Raw genomic sequence first — 19769 nt, forward strand, 5'->3', positions numbered from 1 at the left:
TGTCACAAATAACCCCCATGTGAGGTGGAGAGGAAGGTTGCAGAGGTAAACGAAGATGGACATTGGGAAGTGGAGGGGAAGTTGAAGGGGAGAAAGAGAAGATGGATGAAAGAGGGGTGATCATGTAAAGAAAAGGAGAAATTGTAGGAGATGAGAGGAAGAGTGGAAGGGACAAGTAGTAAGATGAAGTATGGAAGATGAAAACACCAAAATATGGGAGACCCCTCCCAACATCTCATCCACGGAGGATATAAAGGATAGCGGCAAAGGAAAGAAAAGTGAAAGAATTACCAAGTTGATTGAGGAGGAAGAAGATTAAACAGATGAAGGTAGATAGGAAAAGGAGATGTTACATGGGGAGAAAAACCTTATCTGGCTAAATAATTTAACAGTTTACTGCACTTAGTTGTCGGAGCCATGAGGAGCCTGATCTTCCTTCCAGCAGCTCCTCCTCTGCTGCTGAAGACCTTCATCAAGTTAGGTGTGTATTTGTCAACTTCTGCCAAAAACTTGGCTTGAAGTGGCAATGTTGTTATATGCATGAATTCTGCATTTATCTGTAAGAGAGCGTTGAAAAAAAGGTGTTAATGGGAGAAGAGAGAAGTAATAACTATCTAGCTTTAATAGATATCATTTTCTGTGCTGAAAAAGGACAGACACTTTGAGGACTTGGCACTTGGGCACTATCAGATGCAGATAAATCACATCTCAATCCAATCAGGGCTTTGTCAAACTGTTTACATTTAAAGACATAAAATATGTCTTTAAGTCTATAAAGCACCTGCTCCAGCTCATATCAGGCTATAGAGAGCAGTTGCACAAGTCATCAATAACAAAGTTGGGCAGCTACAAAAATAAAATAAAATAAAATTGTGACAGCTGATGGCATGTCAATACATTGATATCCTTGATGGAATGTAATGTAAAAATCGGTGTACAGTCTCCCACTACAATCAGTCTCTGAAAACAAAGTCTTAGGAAATGCTGACATGAAGAAAAAAAAAATGCTTACCATTGCTTTTATTGTACAAATAGATATGTTCATATAAAATAAAAGAATCTTTTCCCCCAGGTAATAATTACCTTAAAATAATGTTGGAAAGCAGTTATACATCAGCAGAGAAGTGTGCAAAATGTCATCAGCAATGCTTACCTCACTCACTGTGAACAAGGCAGGCCATCTGTACACAAAGTCAGAGACTAAAGGTGAGTCCTGATGTCTGTAGTATGATGATGTCTGTAGGAGAAGGTCTTCTGCATGTTCTTCTTGACCACAGCCTCATTGTGTCACTTTTTCACCTCTGTCAAGAGAGCTACTCTTTCATTTTCAAGACTCTTGTTTCACCGCAAGGGAGAAAATTAACCTCTACTTTTCTTGTTTTTTTTTTTATGTTTGCGGCTGCTTTTTCCTCACCTTTGCGCTAGTTCTTGAGAGAGTTTACACTGACTTCTGGGTATCCAATCTTGCACCGTTTTGTGCGGAAATTGGCAACTTTGTCTTTAGATACTGTTTCCATTCTTAATGGCCAGCTCGAGTTCCTCTTTCCCTCAGTCATGGATGGGCATGCACCAAGACCTCACCAGCCTCTTCAATTTGGGAGTCACTGGGGTATGCTGTGTATTTGAAGATCTGTTCAGCCATGCCTTCAAGAATATCCATTCTTAGCTTTGGGGGAGGGGTAAGAAGAGTGCCGAAATATGTTGATATTATTTTTAGAGTATTAATAACACCACCCATCAGAATGTAAATGGTTATGTTAATCAATCACTTCATTTACAGCGCCAAATCACAATTTACGTCAGCTCATGCGACTTAACTAATGTTAACATTCCCACATGAGCAGCATTTTGCTACAGTGACAAAGAAAAACTAATTTGACATTAAATTAATACGTTTCAAAATATTTTAAACTCTGTAGCCTCGCCGTAATTTGGCTTGCCCACTGCAGAGCATGTCAGCGAGTTAGCGCCCAACTGCAGAAGCAGGACAGGTCAGGTGCCATGTGCCAGCCAGCAGTAACGTAAAGCCGCGTCCCAGCAATGGAAACGGCGACACCCGGCCTCGTCTCGGACACGATGACACCCAAAGTATATTAATAAATAACGCAAGCTGAGCGGCAGTAGCCCAACCATTAGCTTCATTCTGCTTACACACCTATGTTCCGAAATCCCTATGGTGTCTTGCCAGTAGTACGGAAGAAAAAAAACAGACATCAACCGATGCCGGGTCCGTCCGCCCTGCGAAACGCGTACCGCGGGCTTGTCAGTGCCGCGAAATCGCCCTCCACTCCAGCGCTGGTCGGAACAGGTCAAGGAGGTCAAACCTCAGGAGAAAAAGAACAATGCAATGTTAATGACATATAAAAAGTCATATTCATTCTCATATGTGAGAATCCCCCAGCAGTCTAGGTCTATAGCAGCATAACTAAGAGATGGTTCAGGTTTCCCTGAACCAGCTCTAACTATAAGCTTTATCAAAAAGGAAAGTTTTAAGTCTAACTTTAAATACAGAGCGAGGCTCCGCCTCCCGAACTTTTCATTGGAAGCTGGTTCCACAGGAGAGGAGGAGCCTGGTAACTGAAGGCTCTGCCTCCCATTCTGCTCTGACAGACTCTGGGAACCCCAAGTAAACCTGTATTTTGTGACCTAAGTGGTCTGTTAGGGTGATAAGGTAAGACTAGGTCTTTCAGGTATGAAGGGGCCTGACCATTAAGTGCTTTGTACGTGAGGAGGAGGATTTTAAATAGAATTCTAAACTGTACGGGGAGCCAGTGTAGAGAAGCTAACACTGGAGTTATATGGTCTCTCTTTCTAGTTCCTGTCAGAACTTGTGCTGCAGCATTTTGGATTAACTGAAGGGTTCTAACAGACTTGTTGGAACATCCTGATAATAAGGAGTTACAGTTATCTAATCTAGATGTAACAAAAGCATGAACTAGTTTTTCAGCATCCTGTAAGGACAGAATGTTTCTAATTTTCATAATGTTCCGCAGGTGGAAGAGGGCTGTTCTGGAAATGAGTTTTATTTGTGAATCAAATGACATTTCCTGGTGAAAAATAACTCCAAGGTTCCTCACAGTAGAACTGGAAGCCATGGTGATGTCATCTAAAGTGACAATGTGATCAGAAAGTTTTTCTCTGAGGTGTTTAGGGCCAAGTATAAAAGTTTAAAAGTAGAAAGTTACAGGTCATCCAGGACTTAATGTCTCTGAGACATTCCTGGAGTTGAACAACCTGATTTATTTCATCCGGCCTCATTGATAAATATAGCTGTGTGTCATCTGCATAACAAAGAAAGTGTATGTTGTGCTCCCTAATAATGTTCCCTAGAGGAAGCATATATAAGGTCAAAAGTATAGGCCCAAGCACTGAGCCTTGTGGAACTCCACAATGAAATTTTGTTTGTAGTGAGGCTTTATCATGAACAAGAACAAACTGGAATCTATCAGATAAGTATGATTTAAACCTTCATTTGCTGCTGTACCTTCATGTGTTAAAACTCTACCTACATTGCGGGTATAAACAGAAGTATGTTACTGAACATTCACATATCCCTGTCAGAGAAGTTCACATCATGGTGATAAAGCCCATTAGCTTCACAGAGTCTGCTTTTCTTAGTATAGAACTGTTAAAATGTTATGTTGCCTGGCAACATTGCCACTTTGCACACAGGAAGTGATTCATTCTAGGTCATGAATCTATTTCTGATTTGATTTTTCAGCCACTTAAATGAGATTCTTAAATAAAATAAGGAGAAAATGGCAGAGAGAGTGGAACAGTGTGAAAGATCCTTCCTGGTCTGCAAAGACCACTGCAGCTCCTCCATATGCTTACACAATGTTTTTCACTTGTTGCACTCAGCAGCTTCATCATTAGATGATATGATATGATGATAAGCTATAATATAACTTATTATATAAGAATAAGTCCCTTATTATTACAGATTACATTACTTTAAATAAAAGTACTGTGTATGTGTGAATACTTAAATGAGGGTAGCACATTTTTTGGAGGGAGAGAGAGAGACAGCGAATACAAGATCCACACATTTGCCATAAACACACCCAATTTCAGGACCACAGTAACTTTTTTAACATATTCTAAAATGATCTTTTTAACACAATTATTACTTTGCCGTGAAATCATATACACATATTTAACCTCTTTACTTATCTTGCTGCTAATTATATTATATATGTTATTGTTACATTATTATTAATTATAAGTTAACTATCACTATCACACTATCACAACACAGTCCACGTTCTGGGGGTGTGATTTTGGTCTGAAACAGCATGGCTGATGAGAGCGTCAGTGAGGAGATATTTTGATTAGCTCGTTTGCAGCGACTGGGAGGTTTTTAACCATGAAAACAAGTTAATATATGTAAGTAGACCTCCATAACTAACATATATGTGTGATACAAGCATTCTATGTCGCCTTTAATGCAACTCAAGCAAGTCCAGCTAACTACAGAAGATAACTATGATGTGGTTGACTGAGAACCTCCACAGACATTGTTACTAGTAGTTCATAGGTGAATTGTCTTTGCCACTGTAAGTTGACTAATTCTAAAGCTCAGGTTGTTACATTTGAGAAGTAGCAGCAGGAGAGGAAATACATTGTTTCATCATTTTTCCTTTTCTGCCAAGTTAAATTAGGGAGGCACTTTGTCATTTACTTCATGTACTCTTTTAAGATTAGGTTCATGTAGTAAAGCCAATATACTGCTACATTTTGTTCAATTTGTTTCTGAATCATAGTCTTACAGACACACACACACAGACAGAGCCAAGGGCATCTTTTTGTCTTTCTGTAGCACAGATATTTAAAGGCGACATAGAATGCTGGTATAGCACATATATGTTAGTTATGGAGGTCTACTTACATATATTAACTTGTTTTCATGATTAAAATCCTCCTAATCGCTGCAAACGAGCCGATCAAAATATCTCCTCACCGATGCTCTCGTCAGCCGCGCTGTTTCAGACCAAAACCACACCCCCAGAACGTGGACTGTGTTGTGATTGGCCAGCCAACGTGAGCTTTCCTACTGTCCTGTGATTGGCCAGGTATCTGGAAGTGACGTAATAGATAGGCCAGCTCTCAGATACACAGCTCCCCCTCTGGCACGGTGGATGCTCTGCATCTCAGCAGCTACAACGAGAGTAGTTCTTCTTCTTCTGCGGTTGAATGTACGCAACCGGATGTGCCCGGACTAGTGCCCGCACCAGGAGGCGCTACGGTGGTGAGAGGAGTGGTGAGGATTTCTGATGACGACATCAAACTATACGGAAGTGCCGATCCGCTACGCAGAGCCCAGGAAAACAATACAACACTATTTTCTCAGCAGTGGCTGAACTGTTGTTCTGAAACTTTAGGGTTTCATAAACGAGGTAATGACGCAGATACACACACAAACGCAGCGTTAATTGGAGCTTCCGGTCTATGTTGCCGTTAAGTGCAGCATGAGGGATAGTATGAGATTTGCTGATAAATCCTTTCAAGCGCACCCTTGAAAGGATTTTAAGGAAGAAGCAACTTGTGGTGTTTAAAAGTACAGTGAGAAGAAGGTACTTTTGTATTGTGTTGCCACTGATGTTCATAGGGTGCTGTAACCTGTTCATGACTATAGGGGGCGCTTACAGACCACACAGGGCTCTTGAGGGAAGTGTAGTAGAAGCTGAGTCTATTGTTGGCGGTGTGTTTTTACCTGCAGTCTCTTAATAAAGAAGCTAACGTTGCTAGCCTGGATTCTCTGTCGTTTTTCACCAAAGTAACTTTTCCACACAGTCTGTGGACACAACACAACTCTTATTTAATTAACAGCAACGACAGACTAAATGACTTAACGACTATCTAACTAAAGTCACCTCTAGTTACCTCATTTAGGATTGCATATTGTGAGCATGGCCAGCGAGATGATGGATGAAGGGACCATTGAAAACACTGCCATTGAGGCGCATGCACACTTCTTATCTTCATAATTTCGATTTTTTATCTCATAATTATGCCTTTTAACTCATAATTTCGACTTAATATCTCATAATTTCGACTTTTTATCTCATAATTATGACTTAGCTATCTCATAATTTCGACTTAGTATCTCATAATTTTGACTTTTTATCTCATAATTAAGACTTGGCTATCTCATATTTATGACTTAGCTATCTCATAATTATGACTTAGCTATCTCATAATTATGACTTAGCTATCTCATAATTTCGACTTAGTATCTCATAATTTTGACTTTTTATCTCATAATTAAGACTTGGCTATCTCATATTTATGACTTAGCTATCTCATAATTTCGACTTAGTATCTCAAAATTTCGACTTTCTATCTCATAATTATGACTTAGCTATCTCATAATTTCGATTTTGCAAGTGGCAACAGTGGCAACATTAGCCTTAGCGTTGCTAAAGCAGCAGTAATGCTTTAGTGAGAGGACACTCACCAAGCGCTGGGATTGACCCAAAGTCCAGAATCACACACGAGTTTCCAGATAATCAGTCTCAGTGTAGCAGAGTTTGTTGATTGGAGTCATTTGTAGCATGAAGCTCCACAAGCACACGTCACGGATGTGACATGGATCTCTTTGCCACCTTTTAAAGAGAAGGTGTGTTCAAGGCAGGAGGGAGTCACAGTTGACTGGGTCAAAGTAAGGACCAGGAACAGCAGCTGACAGCTGGAGGAGCCAGTAACACATGGCAGGCCAATCACAGACCGGTTATCTGGGTTACCAGGCTGAATGCAGCCTGTACTGTCAGTCCTGCAGTTTTCTCCACAGGTACAAACTTTGATTGAATATCTTTGGCTGTTGCTGAATTGAGTTTTTCTCTTTGTTGAAGTCCTTCTCTTAGTGCCTAGTTGTTAAAAAACAATGTTTGTTATATTCAAAAGCACACAGTTGACACATGAGATAACTGTTATGTTCTCTGAACCGGGGTTAACTTCCTAACCTAATGTCTGCTGCCTTGTGTGGCAGAAGCCGAGTTGTCTCCGGTGCAGTGCCCATTCTTGTAATGAAACACAGGAGAAAGCATTTTTGTTTGCCTCTGATGAACTATTAAAAACTAGGAGCTCAAGTCTCAGCTGATGTGTGTTCCCTCTTTAAGTAAACACTCGTGGGGTTTGAGTGAGGACAAAGTTTTGGAGTCTTTGGTGATCTGAGGGAGCCTGCTTCACAAACTCACACACACACACACACACACACACACGGGCACACACACACACACACACACACACACACGCACATCAAGCACATGGAACTCAGCACTGTTTGCTGAGTTCTGTGAATTCTGCTCACAAAGCCAAGATAACTTCCAGTTGAAATGCAGCACATTATGTTGGACAGAGCTCAGAATGTAATTGCTAATTGATATCTGTGCATATCTGTTTTCAGTTATTTAATTAAAGCTTTCAGGAGAAATATAAATCCAACAAAAAGCTTGTTCTGTGCTGTTTTATAACAACTAAATACATTTACACTGTATGTATTTTATATTAGTCCATTCTAAGCCTTTTTAAACAATCTATATCAGGCTGTTTCTCATAGTCTATCTTAGTATGGTACAAGTGAGTGCTTTCAACTCTAACTGAAGGTCAAATCTTTCAACCAGAGTAACAAACATCAGTACCTCAAACCCAAAGTAAAAGTAAAACTGGGGTAAACTAACGTTAATCTCATGAATTCAGAAAAACAGAGCAGATTCATATTTTTAATGAAGATCTTAATTCAGGAAACTTATATAATAATCAGGAAATTGTTAATGTTAATTCAGAAAATAGTGGTTTTATGCTGTTGCTTTCTTATTGTGTAAAGCTAAGGACTGGAACTGGAACTAGCTTCAGTATAACTGTTTTGAAGCTGTCAATAATGCCCAGGAATAGTTACGAGCTGATGGTCAGAAGTAGGTTATCATTATCTCCTGCATTTGTGTGACACACTCGAGTAACTGAATACCTTGGTTATTGCTGATGAAGTTGAATATTAGCAGAGATATACATTGACACTGTGTGGTCTGTTACTGTACATTTACTGTGTTCTCTACAAATGTCAAATGTTCCCACATGCTTAATGCAGCTATAGTAAAAACAGTATGTCATTGATGACTTACAATGATAATCACATATTCATAATGTATTTATAATAATCCATTGTATTTATATAACACTTTTAAAGGGTGCTCAAAGACACTTTACATGTTTAAAAGTCGACTTTTTTCAAATTCAAGGCAGTTCTTCAGAGCTTGACGATGGTGCTTGGTCATTTATGGTATGGATTCCTGAGGCACGTCTATGAAATCTGACGTACAGTTTTATGTGTTGTGTGCCTGCATTATAGAGACTTTAACCACCAGCCTGAGGAAGATTGCTTGTATCCATCCATCTTTGACTGATTATCCAGTTATAGATTTGTCAGCTGGACCCATTCCTTGTTGTCATGGGGCAAAACGAAGGGTCACCAGTCCATCACATGACTGTCATACAGAGACAAACACCCTACAGTCAATTTAAAGTCTTAATTAACCTCGTCTCCAATCTGAGTGTACTAAACTGACATCATGTTCTATTGGAGTAGAAACTAGTGAGACCATTAAAATCAAGTGAGGACTCATTTTCCCATAGACTTCCATTAAAATTGACCTTTTTTGCAACCATTGGAGTCGCCCCCTGGTGGTTAAATGCTACACTTTTCAAACTGAAAGGCTACATCCATTTCTTACATACAGACTGTGATGCCACCATGCTAATTGTGATATATTGTTCCCATCTCTTTGTTTTATTTAATCACCTTTATTGAAGTTTGTATTGAAATGGCTTTCATGACGGTATTGCACTGTGATAAACTATGGTATTTACTGGAATGTTCACTGTTATCAGTATTATTATTAGTAGTAGTATTATTGTTTGTTCTTTTTATTGAGTGATATGAAACACTATGATTTCTTTCTTTTTTTTTTTAAAAAAACAAACAAAAACACTATATTTTCTGACTCATGGGCCGAATGGCTATTTAGTTTCATCACACGCTGTTACCATCATTTGTATTTATGTAACGCATAATGACATAACGTGAACAAACCATGGCTTTGTAAAACAGTCTTTGTCGAGGAAGGTACATGGAGTTCTCGGCTATTTCTGAAAACAAGGATGTCAGGTCACCCAACTGAAGCAAAACCAACCCACAGATGAGCCATAACTGATCCATTTGTAGCAGTCTGCACTGCAGCGAGCTGGACACAATGTAACTACACTTGTTACTGTGGCTGATTGGATTGGACCTGGTGGACATTGGCTCTGTGGCACAATGGGAGTAAACGAGAGTGAACAGGCAGTTGTTGTTTTTTTGGTCGATCTAACAGTTATTAGGCACAGAGAGAGGTGATTTGCTCACATAAACACATTTGTCTCGTGTTGATATAACAGTTTTTCATCATACTGGAAGGACTCATTACATATACACACACAAATGAACACACAGCCCTCTGTTCATTCAATTTCATACAAATCCTTCTTCAGTGGTTGCACACATAAAGCATTTTTACAAAAACAAGGCTTAAATTGACATTATGGGAAATATGGTAAAAAAAAAAGGGGAAATCGATCACATTCCAATTTATTTTGGCTGAAAAACTGTGACAGCATATAACCCATCGACCCATCAATCTAATCTCTCACTGTACCCCCCCCCCCCCACATACACACACAGGAGAGTGGGTTTCCTCTATGTTCAGGTGCTTTTATGCTCACCATGACTTTAGATACATGTCGTAAACATCATGCTCATTAATTGTGTCTTTCATCATCAATTCACACACCTTTTAATGAGTCGTGTCAGTTCAGAAAAAAATATAAATATATCAGTATAATCAAAACATATCTGTAAATAAAATTAAAAGTATATATACACATGTATATATATATATATAAAAGGTATGAGCTTGTACTGTCCAGTTCTAATTGACATCTGTGTAAATTAATTAATCTGTTTCCATTTTTCAGTTTTCTCAAGAACAGCTCATCTAATCGACTCCAGACCTAGTGACAATATTGAATTTGGATGAAGATTATTATCATTACTGGTTTGTACCACTCCGTAGAAAACGTCAGGGACCTCGAGTCCTCGAAATGAGTGGTCCAATTAAACCTACATCCTTTTACATACACATTGGCTGCTTGGTGTATCACTTTCGCCAGTAAACAATGGGATAATGTGAAATAATTGTCAGAAATGGTTTTTAGTTTAGTTTTAGTTTTCAGCACGAGTGGGAGAGGAAGTAGGAAAATAGAACATCACTTTCACTTTTACGTATTTCACTTTTTCACTGTTTCTTTGGTCAGTTTGTTGTGTTTATAACATACACAGTGTATTTCCATGCCAGAAATACCGTGAGAAAACCAACTCTAGCGACTCCAGCTTTCCAGTCGTGCAGAAGCATAAGCAGGGTAAATTAGTGGAGCTGTGGATCAGAGCCTAGTGCATCCATTCTACAAGAAAGACGCCGCCATCGTATGATGTCCACCAACAGTCCTGCAGTTTATACGTCGTCTCCTTCTAATTCAGGATCAAAGAGCAGGGAGGACATTTTGGTGCATGCACAGTCCGACTAAGTGTACATGCACGAGTAATCAGACTACAAATCACATTATCCAACTAAGTATGATCGTCTGACTAAGACTAGCTCGATTTGAGTTGGACAAACATACATTAAGAAAACTGAATTATTGTCTTAGTCTTTTAACATGCATGTAAACACACTGAGTTTGAAAGTCATGTAATGTGAACTGCACGGTAAACCTGACTTTTGTAGTGGAACTAAACATTGGTCCCATGACTGTAAAAGTCATGTAGCGTGAACTGAACAATGATGGTCTGACTTTGAAAGTTATGTCGCGTGAGAGAATACTTGAAATGATCAGTGCCCGTGCTGCATGACAAGGCTTTGGAGAGCAAGACCATTCATGATATGTACCCTCCTGATGGTGTTTAAAACAGATCCCCCTAAATTATAGATAATGGCATGAATTATCAATACGAAAAGGTTTGATGACACTAAGGGCAGCAAAGGACATGACATTCACCAGGTTCACTACCTCTTTATTACCTAACATGCTACACCACTCACTGAATATGAAATAACTCTCTATTTCTTTATCCCTTTCTATTTCCCATTTTATTTCTAGGATTATGTGGAACTTGCTGGAATATGTATGCAAGTTGCAGGTCTGCCCTGGAGAGTCTGTGCTGTCCATTGCACTCATCACATTTTTGCAGATCTCACAAATATTAGAAAAGCACCGTTATTGTTCTGGGATAAGAAATCAAGCATTCATTTGAAGCAATGAATGCAATTGGGAAATATAATTGTTTTGATAGAAATGATGTGAGCTGCAGTCCAGCACTGCATAATTCTTCTTCTTATCTTGGAAGTCAATAATGATGACGTTAGTTAATAAGAATATCCAGTGGTAATCAACATGCTTGTGATAGTGATAGTTCAACCTTTTTAGAGTATGGTTGTATAAGGGAACTAAACTAATGGTTCATATACAGTAAATCTGCTGCTGCTTAAATGCACAGTCAAAAACCTTCATGATCACATTATTATCTTCCACTTTCATCTGTTTCATCTGTATTTGTCTGTTTGATAGTTTTGCGCTTTATATGACCAAAAAGTCTAAATCAATATAAAAGTTGAAATCACAACATGAACTCAGTTTTAATCTCTGCACACACTTTAGAGCACTGCTCAAACCCTGGACTTGTCACAGACTGCATTATCTTTGCCTTTACACTTCCTGTCCTCCTTCCCTCAGGCAGACCAACACAAAGCTGCTTTAATGTCGCTCAGACCAGTTCTGCCCTTGGCCATCCCCTTTGTTCCAGGCTGGCTTTTACATGCCAGGGGCCTCCACTTTTCTTGTGGTTATTGTCGTGCTGCCTGCCTAAGACACCTGAAGGTCAACTGGAGTGAGGTTACTGCAGGTGTTTGCTTTCCTGAGCCACAATCATCTCCAGGCTCTGACAGATGTGCAGCTAGCTGCTACAAGCTAGTGTTAAACTTAAAGACGCTTCCTGACTGTAAAACAAAGGCAATGCAGGTATTTAATGAACATATGAAGTTTATTTGCAGTAATTATTGAATTGATAACTCTGCACACATAGATTTGTTGAAACTGCATCACAAAAATGTGCATTATTTATTGTACTTACTTATTTTCAGTGGATGATTCACTTCATCTTTGTCACATTCATAGTGCATTCCCTGGGCCAAGAACTGCAACATGGGCACATGAAATCAGGGCTGCAGCTTTTTCTTGAAACAAAGGTTTGTAAACTGTGCTCTCTCTTACACCAAAGTCAACAAGACAGAGCCAAGTCTTGCATTCCTTAGGGATGTCCTGATACAACTTTTTCACTTCCGATACGATACCGATATTGCAGCCTTGAGTATTGGCCGATACCGATATTGATCCGATACAATATCAGCATGAATCATACACACTTTAATGACTTATTTTGTAGTGTGGAACGTTAGAATAGACTTAATCAAGTGATATTACTTAAACAGAGAACACTAGTATGAGAAAAACTGACCCATTTATTATTAACCAATGGTTACATCAATTTTAACCTTCACCATAAGAATATTGGATCTTTTTCCATGTTAATTTCATACAGTCTATGGTTCATTTCATCAGGAGGAAAGTACCAAGTGCTAATGGGGGTGTTTTCAGAGCAGCCGTGTTTCACAGGTATCAGTGTGTCTTCAGAGAACACCCCCCTTGTTTTCATTATTTTGGATTAGCCCAACCCACACAGGGTGAGCGACTCGTCCTGCAGGTAAACCCGGAGCCCGAGGACCGGCCCCGCAGACGTACTTAGCTCCGTGTGTGGAGCTTCAGGACACATTTAAAACACACAAATTTCTCTCTCTTTCTCTCTCTCTCTCTATATATATATACAGTATATACTTAAATATATGTATATATATTTAACAAATGGAGGCTGTTGAAAGTCGACAGGTGGCGCTGGTTTATGAAATAATGTTGTTTTAGCAGCTCGCCTCAGGATGAGCTAGCATGGTGCTAACGGCTAGCTCTCTGTGAAACTAAACTTCAAAATGCCCTCATTAACGTCTATTTATTACTTATTATAAGTATTGTCTCACATGATATGGCCCTAAATGGAAATCCATTTAGCAAACATGTATCACTTCAGAGAAACTAAACAAACTGTAAACATGGCCTTGTATGTGTTGATGTAAACAACCTATTGATACACAGCTAACATCTTTATTGCAGAATTAGCTTAGGCCAAAACTACAGCAAATCCCTACAAACCCTGCTAATGTTACTGTGATGAAATCTAACCTATTATTCCATCCATCGCTTTATTGTCCACATGAGGGTTGAGGGGCTGCTGGTGCCAATCCCAGCTGACATAGGGTGATAGATGATTGTCCTAGTTTGTGTTAACTCAATAAGTTTGTGATTTGTTAATTTATTTACAATTTTAGTTACATTTTAAAAATCACAGCAAAAGCTCAGATTGATCAAATAGTCATATCAACATCCTCCTTCTAAAGCATACACTTGTGATTGGCTATGCTAAATGGCTATGCTAAACTGTCTAAATTGTGCACATTTGTCATCAGGTCAACATGGAATCATGTTTTCCACATGCTGTAGACATATAATGCAACAACACCTTTGTTATTATTTATTTACATGTCATCATGTTTTGTTATCATTTTATTATTTGTGTAAAGAACAAATGTGTGGTTCATTCCAAAATAATGATCTATGGTTTTAATCCACTTTTAAATGAAGAAAATTCATCAAAATGTAATGTAATGTAATTAGTTATATTACTTTGATAAAGTAATTGAAATAGTTACACTACTATTACATTTTTCAACAGGGTAACTTGTAATTGTAACCTAGTACCAACACTGTGTATAACGTGTGTCTGCATTGCGTTCAGAACTCTCAGTTCTCTTCTCTTTAGTGTGCCTCATTTCCGCTTGTATCTCACCAACTCAAATATGTTCCATGTCGGTCTGACCTGGTCACACTAATCTTATCACCACTAAGCTCCGCCTTGTGGATGCCTTGACAGAAAAGCTCAGCTCTGTGTGGCATGGCTTATATATATGTATGTATATATATATATATATATATATATATATTCCACTGGATGCAGGTTTATAGTACATTCACTGATTTCTAGATATCCAACAAGAAAACAATAAATGAAGCAAATTAAAAAATCAATACTGAAAAGCCGACGTAGCGTTCATCTTGGGGGTGACAGTTGTTCAAAAGTGGTTCAGTGGGAGAGCGAGACATCTTTGAAACGTGACGACGAGGGTGTGATTCCTGGCCGTAACAATGTGCTAATCCCACGTTGCTCCTGATGGCTTTGCCGCCAGTGAAAGACGTATGAAAGAAAACAGTTATGGATGTGTGCGATAAAAACTGTGGTGGGAAGCATCTTTGAGTGGACATCAGGACTTGAAAAATGCAGACCATTCACCTTATGTTTCACAATAATTCATTCAGTAGCTTTTAAGATATTTAATTTAAAAATGGTACTCTACATTTTGAGTGCTAATGCTGCATTCACACTGACTGAATGCACATTGTTTCCACAAAGAGTCGCTGCAAAGAAGCAAGTTGAAGCAAATCTTGTCAGTCTCAGTCTCTTTGTTCCAAAGTTGAATTATTAATTTATTAAACGAGTAAGAATTTATTGACATTTAGATAATAATTTACTTCATTTTCTGGCTTTGCTCAGATACATATGTGCAAGTACAGAATAGCGAGCATGATCGGGCCAAAGAAGGAGAGGAGCTTGAGTTAAGTTTTGAAAAAATGTGTGTGTCGGTTGATTAAAGCTGTTTGTAATATGGTTTTTTGAATGGAGTTAGCTATGGCATTAACCCTACTTGAATAGTCACTGGTTTTGTTTCCTAGTCGTAAAAGTACAGCGAGTAACACGACCCATAGTTAAGTTTATAGCGCTTTGGTACTTTTTTTTTGTGTGTTAGTGAGGTTAGGATTAGGGCTAAAAAAAAAGACAGGGCTACACAGTGAGTTACAAACAATGACATGAAAAAACATGTGTGTGTGAAAGTCAGACATTGGAGTTGAACCCATGTCATTTACACCAAATGATTTAACCACTGTGCAACTCATGAAGGGAACCTTATTGAAGGTACCCGATGACAACACACGAAAAGTACCAGAAAGCTGTTATTCACACTACCATAAGGGTGCCGCCTATTTTAAAAACTTACCTTATGGGTCGTAATTCCTGCATACGACCCATTGCTACATTTCGTTGGAAGACCGTCTCAGTAAACACAAATATCCACTGACCCATGACTTGAAAATGCATTTTGTGTCCTGTGAAAATGCACCATAAGTCATGTTGCTAGTGTGGCTATAAAAGTAGGTAATAATGAACTGACTGGAGTTTGGTATTTTGTGTATGAAGCTTGAAAATGTAGTTGCAGGTTACTTTCCTCCAAAGCTAACATTGTTGTTTTTTTTTTCCTCAGAAGCATCATCATCACTTCTCCCGGCTTCTTACACAAATGAAATAAATAAATAATAATCTTCCGCTAATTTGATGCAGCACTTGTTCATCACAGCTATTTAAATCCACACAATGAGCCTCTTGAATCCCTGCAGAATTCACCTGATTGAAATTAAAAGCTTCAATCATGACAGGCACTTTACAGTATGAAATGATCAATTAATGATGTTAAAACTCCAAAAAATGAAAAAAGATGACCCACATTAGTATCTAGCATTCAGCTGTCTCATGTCATCTTCTGTTCTCTCTGCTCCTTTAAAGACAGAAACATCCCTGCGCTTTTACCGATGCTGCAGTGAGCAGATCATTTGATGACTGATGAGAGCTACTCACAACCACTGGGTACACTTTTCCATATTTGCGTGCAGCCGTGTCGAGGTCGGCTGTACATTTTAAGCTGCCGCACTTCCAATTAAAAATATATCTGATGGCATTCACAGTGTCGGTATTACTTTCACAGCTAATCTGCCAAACTGATAAGGTGAGGAAGTGAGTGTCTTACAGACAGAGAGCAAGTGGGATGACACTAACAGACTCTCTGTTTTAATCAACGATCTGTACTATCTCAACCCCCCCATTCAAAGAGCTGCCGCCCTGCTGCCAACAGAAATCAGATATATTTGCATAAACACCTTATCATTTAATTACAGCTGAGAGTTCTTCAATCATGCCCCAAGATTGTGCTTTTGTGGAGGCCTCTGTGAAATGATGAAATGTTGGGATATGGCGTGTAAATGGAGAATATATAGTATATACTGTATATGTATATATATAGTAATGATTCATAATGGGGAAAAAATAAAACTCAAGATAGATCCATTAAAATTCCCAGTAGACAAAACAAAATCCTTGTTTTGCTGGTATAGGTCAGTCACAAGTCAACAACATTTACATACATGTGTCTTGACAATGTATTCCCAGCATATGTTTTTCTGTGTAATTTTTAAGTAATTGTACTTTTTAAAACCATAGAAGCAGCTTATAGTGGTTAGCAGCTGTATAATAACTTAACTGTGTGTGTATATATATGTATATAACATTCTCATGGGATGAAGAGTGCATTTTGAAAAAACAACTTCTGTTCAATCATCTTCTCACAGGACTATCCTTAAGCTCAGTGTTATGTGCAGCCTGAACCTGAGAAGAACAGAGGACAATGATGTTAAACTCTGGTATCCACACATATTGTATTCCTGCAGCCCACACTGACCACAGTCTGTGCAGCACAAGAACGCAGCCATTTTCATTCTAAATGGGTATAAGCATGTATATAAAGATAATTCCATATGACAGTCTCTCATAGAACTGGATAATACAATCTTTTCTTTATCCTCTCACGTGTGTAAGTACATAATTATGTTTAAGGCTTAGAGCTCTGTCGAAACACTTCAGAGTGCACAGCAGTGCAGAGACAGCTGCTGCTGTCGCAGACAAAAGAACTGTACATTATATCCTACAGAATGAAACATCCATACATCACACACACACTTTACAGATGTGTAACAATGGCATCAACATATTTTCTGTATCACCAACCATCTGCATGTCCTTGAATATATTGTTATGCCTTTAGAGAACATGTCTGTCTTTTTGTTGTTGTGGTTGTTTGTTTCTGTTGTCATAGGACCATAAATGTAGTGCATGCTGGGAGTCAGGAAGTAAATTGGCCAGCCATAATCGGCTGCAGTTGTACAAGCATCAGGTGATAGCTCCTCGGTTTGTTATTCTTTCACTTCTTTAGGCCAATGCTACAGCTTGCAGACAGCTTCACACTAGCTTTCTTCTCCTGATATTGAAACCACGCTGAGCCGTAATGTCACACCGCAGCAGCAACAGAGGAAATGGAGATAACCAGCTCGAGTCTGTGCGCTTGAGGAGCACTCGCTCATCTGGTTCATTCAAAGCCGACCATTAAAAAAAGGGAAATTGAACGTAAAGTGGAGCAGGTAGAGCGAGTCCTATTTCAACTCAAAGGTTTTTGGTTTGATTCACACAACCAATGTGTCCTTGGGCAATACACTTAACCCCCATGTTGCTACTGATGTCTGTGCCTGAGCGTGTGAACGGGTGTGAAAGATGAGTGATAGAAAATGTGCTGCATATAGATGCACTGTATGAAAGTGTGAGTGAATGGGTGAAAACTGTATTGTGAGGCAGTTTTGAGTGATCATCAAGACTAGAAAAGTGCTATATAAATACAAACCATTTACCAGATGGAAACCTTCACTCCAAGATCTAGAGGTGCTCCAGGTACCTTATACACTGCAGGTGTACTCAGAAGAGAACTCTGTGTCTTTGTAGATGCATAAGTCAAAGCAACAGCAGCTGTGGCCTATATCAAGGTGACAAACCACGAAGAACAGTCTGAGATTGGTTTTGTCTTCTTGGAAGGCAAAGTTGGCACCCCAGCCTAGTCTAACTATCCAGAGGCTGGAACTGTGATCTGGCCGACGAGATCTCAGAGGTGCACCTCCCAACATAGTCCCATGCTGAGTCTGTAACTCAGTGATGGGCTGTTCTCATGCATGTGTTCCAGGGTGGTTCACATCAAGCTAACTGAGACAATGAGTTCCAGCAGCTTCCACAGGTTTTTTGCAGTCAGGGAACCTGCGAAGCAGAAAGCAGAACTACGTCATTGGTGCCTCCCATAAGTTGGAGATGGACAAGACAGATCCAGGTTTTTAACAGTGTGGAGAAGTCCCTGAACACACAGCTGCACCTGGGTGTTTAAGCCACCCCAAGCGTCTCATATGGGTGGTGCATGGGAGTGTATGATCGGCATTGCTCGTCGTATTTTGGATCTATATTTCTGTATCTTTTCAGATCCATCAGTCTGTCGTTTTTCTGAAGGAAATCTGTGCTAAATAAAGCATCTGACGACATGTTTTACCAACACATTGCATGAGGATCACAGCCACAGACTCAGAAGGAAAGCTGTTACTGCATCAATAGTGATGATGGTCATTCAATAAGTAATATAGTAGATGTTTTAAATTAAATGTAAAGCATGTGTGTAGTACATTTTAATGGTTTAAAGTACAGTATTGTGTACCTTTGTTTGCAATGTAAGGGTCACTTTAATAATTTTTTGATAATGATTTTTTTATTTTATTTGATTAATTAGCTTCATAAACTGTCATAAAATGTTGATCATGCTGGCCTCAGTGATGATGATGATGATGACAAGCAGTGTGCATGGCGATGGGCAGCAACAACAAACACAGATGCATTTTATTGACGAAAATATGATTGAGGACAGATATCAGGATGTCATAATTCTAAATAAAATGTCATTACAAGGATGTTCAGTGCTCGGACAGCCATTAGTAGCATCTGCAGATCAGTTGCCAAGCAGGGCCACTTGTATGTTGGTGAAGTCCAAACTAAACAAATGGTGCAGTAAAATTGACTCCTACCTGTTAATTACCACACTCTCCTTTTTTTTTTTTTTTTTTTATAGGCTTAACCAGACGCGCCTAAAACTTAATGTTAGAATACAGTAGAGAGTTTCTCTCAGCTGACTGCAAATCACACTCTTGATCATTCACACTGGTGCTTTCACATTAAACAAAATTGTGTTCAATCTTCTTTTCTACATTTCTGTGGCCAAACCACACATAAAAACCCTCACTGCGGATCATTTTGCCATAAAAAACAGCAAATTAAGCAAGCTGGAAATATCTACAATTCAGGCTTAAACAGAGATTAAGACAGTAAATGTTTGGCACTGCACCAAATTTGTCCCTGAAGCACAGTCCAGCAGCTTGTTGCCTTCACTTATTCGACAGCTTTACTCCAGGAAGTCAATGCTCCGAGCTGTAATCTAAATTGTTGACCATTTAGTTTTGGGATTTATCCCAGCTGGCATCAGTGAAGTATTATTTCTGTATAGAAAAACCCAGCTATCTCCCACTCTGATCAATGACTACTGTGCATTCAATCATAAGCATGCGTCCATTCCACTCAAAGCACAAAGCAATTACAAATGGCTGCAAGTGAATTGAAACAGGGCTGGGCTGTAGTGACGGCCGTTGCAAATGGATTTACTTTTAAGCTGAAAAGAATGGAGCCTTGGCTCAATAAAAATTATATTTCATAATGTATTTTCACAACAACCTCCCGTGAGCTGAATCCACAGACGTATTATTTGCCATAGATT

This window comes from Solea solea, chromosome 1 (assembly GCF_958295425.1).
Source record: "Solea solea chromosome 1, fSolSol10.1, whole genome shotgun sequence".
Lineage (NCBI taxonomy): Eukaryota > Metazoa > Chordata > Actinopteri > Pleuronectiformes > Soleidae > Solea > Solea solea.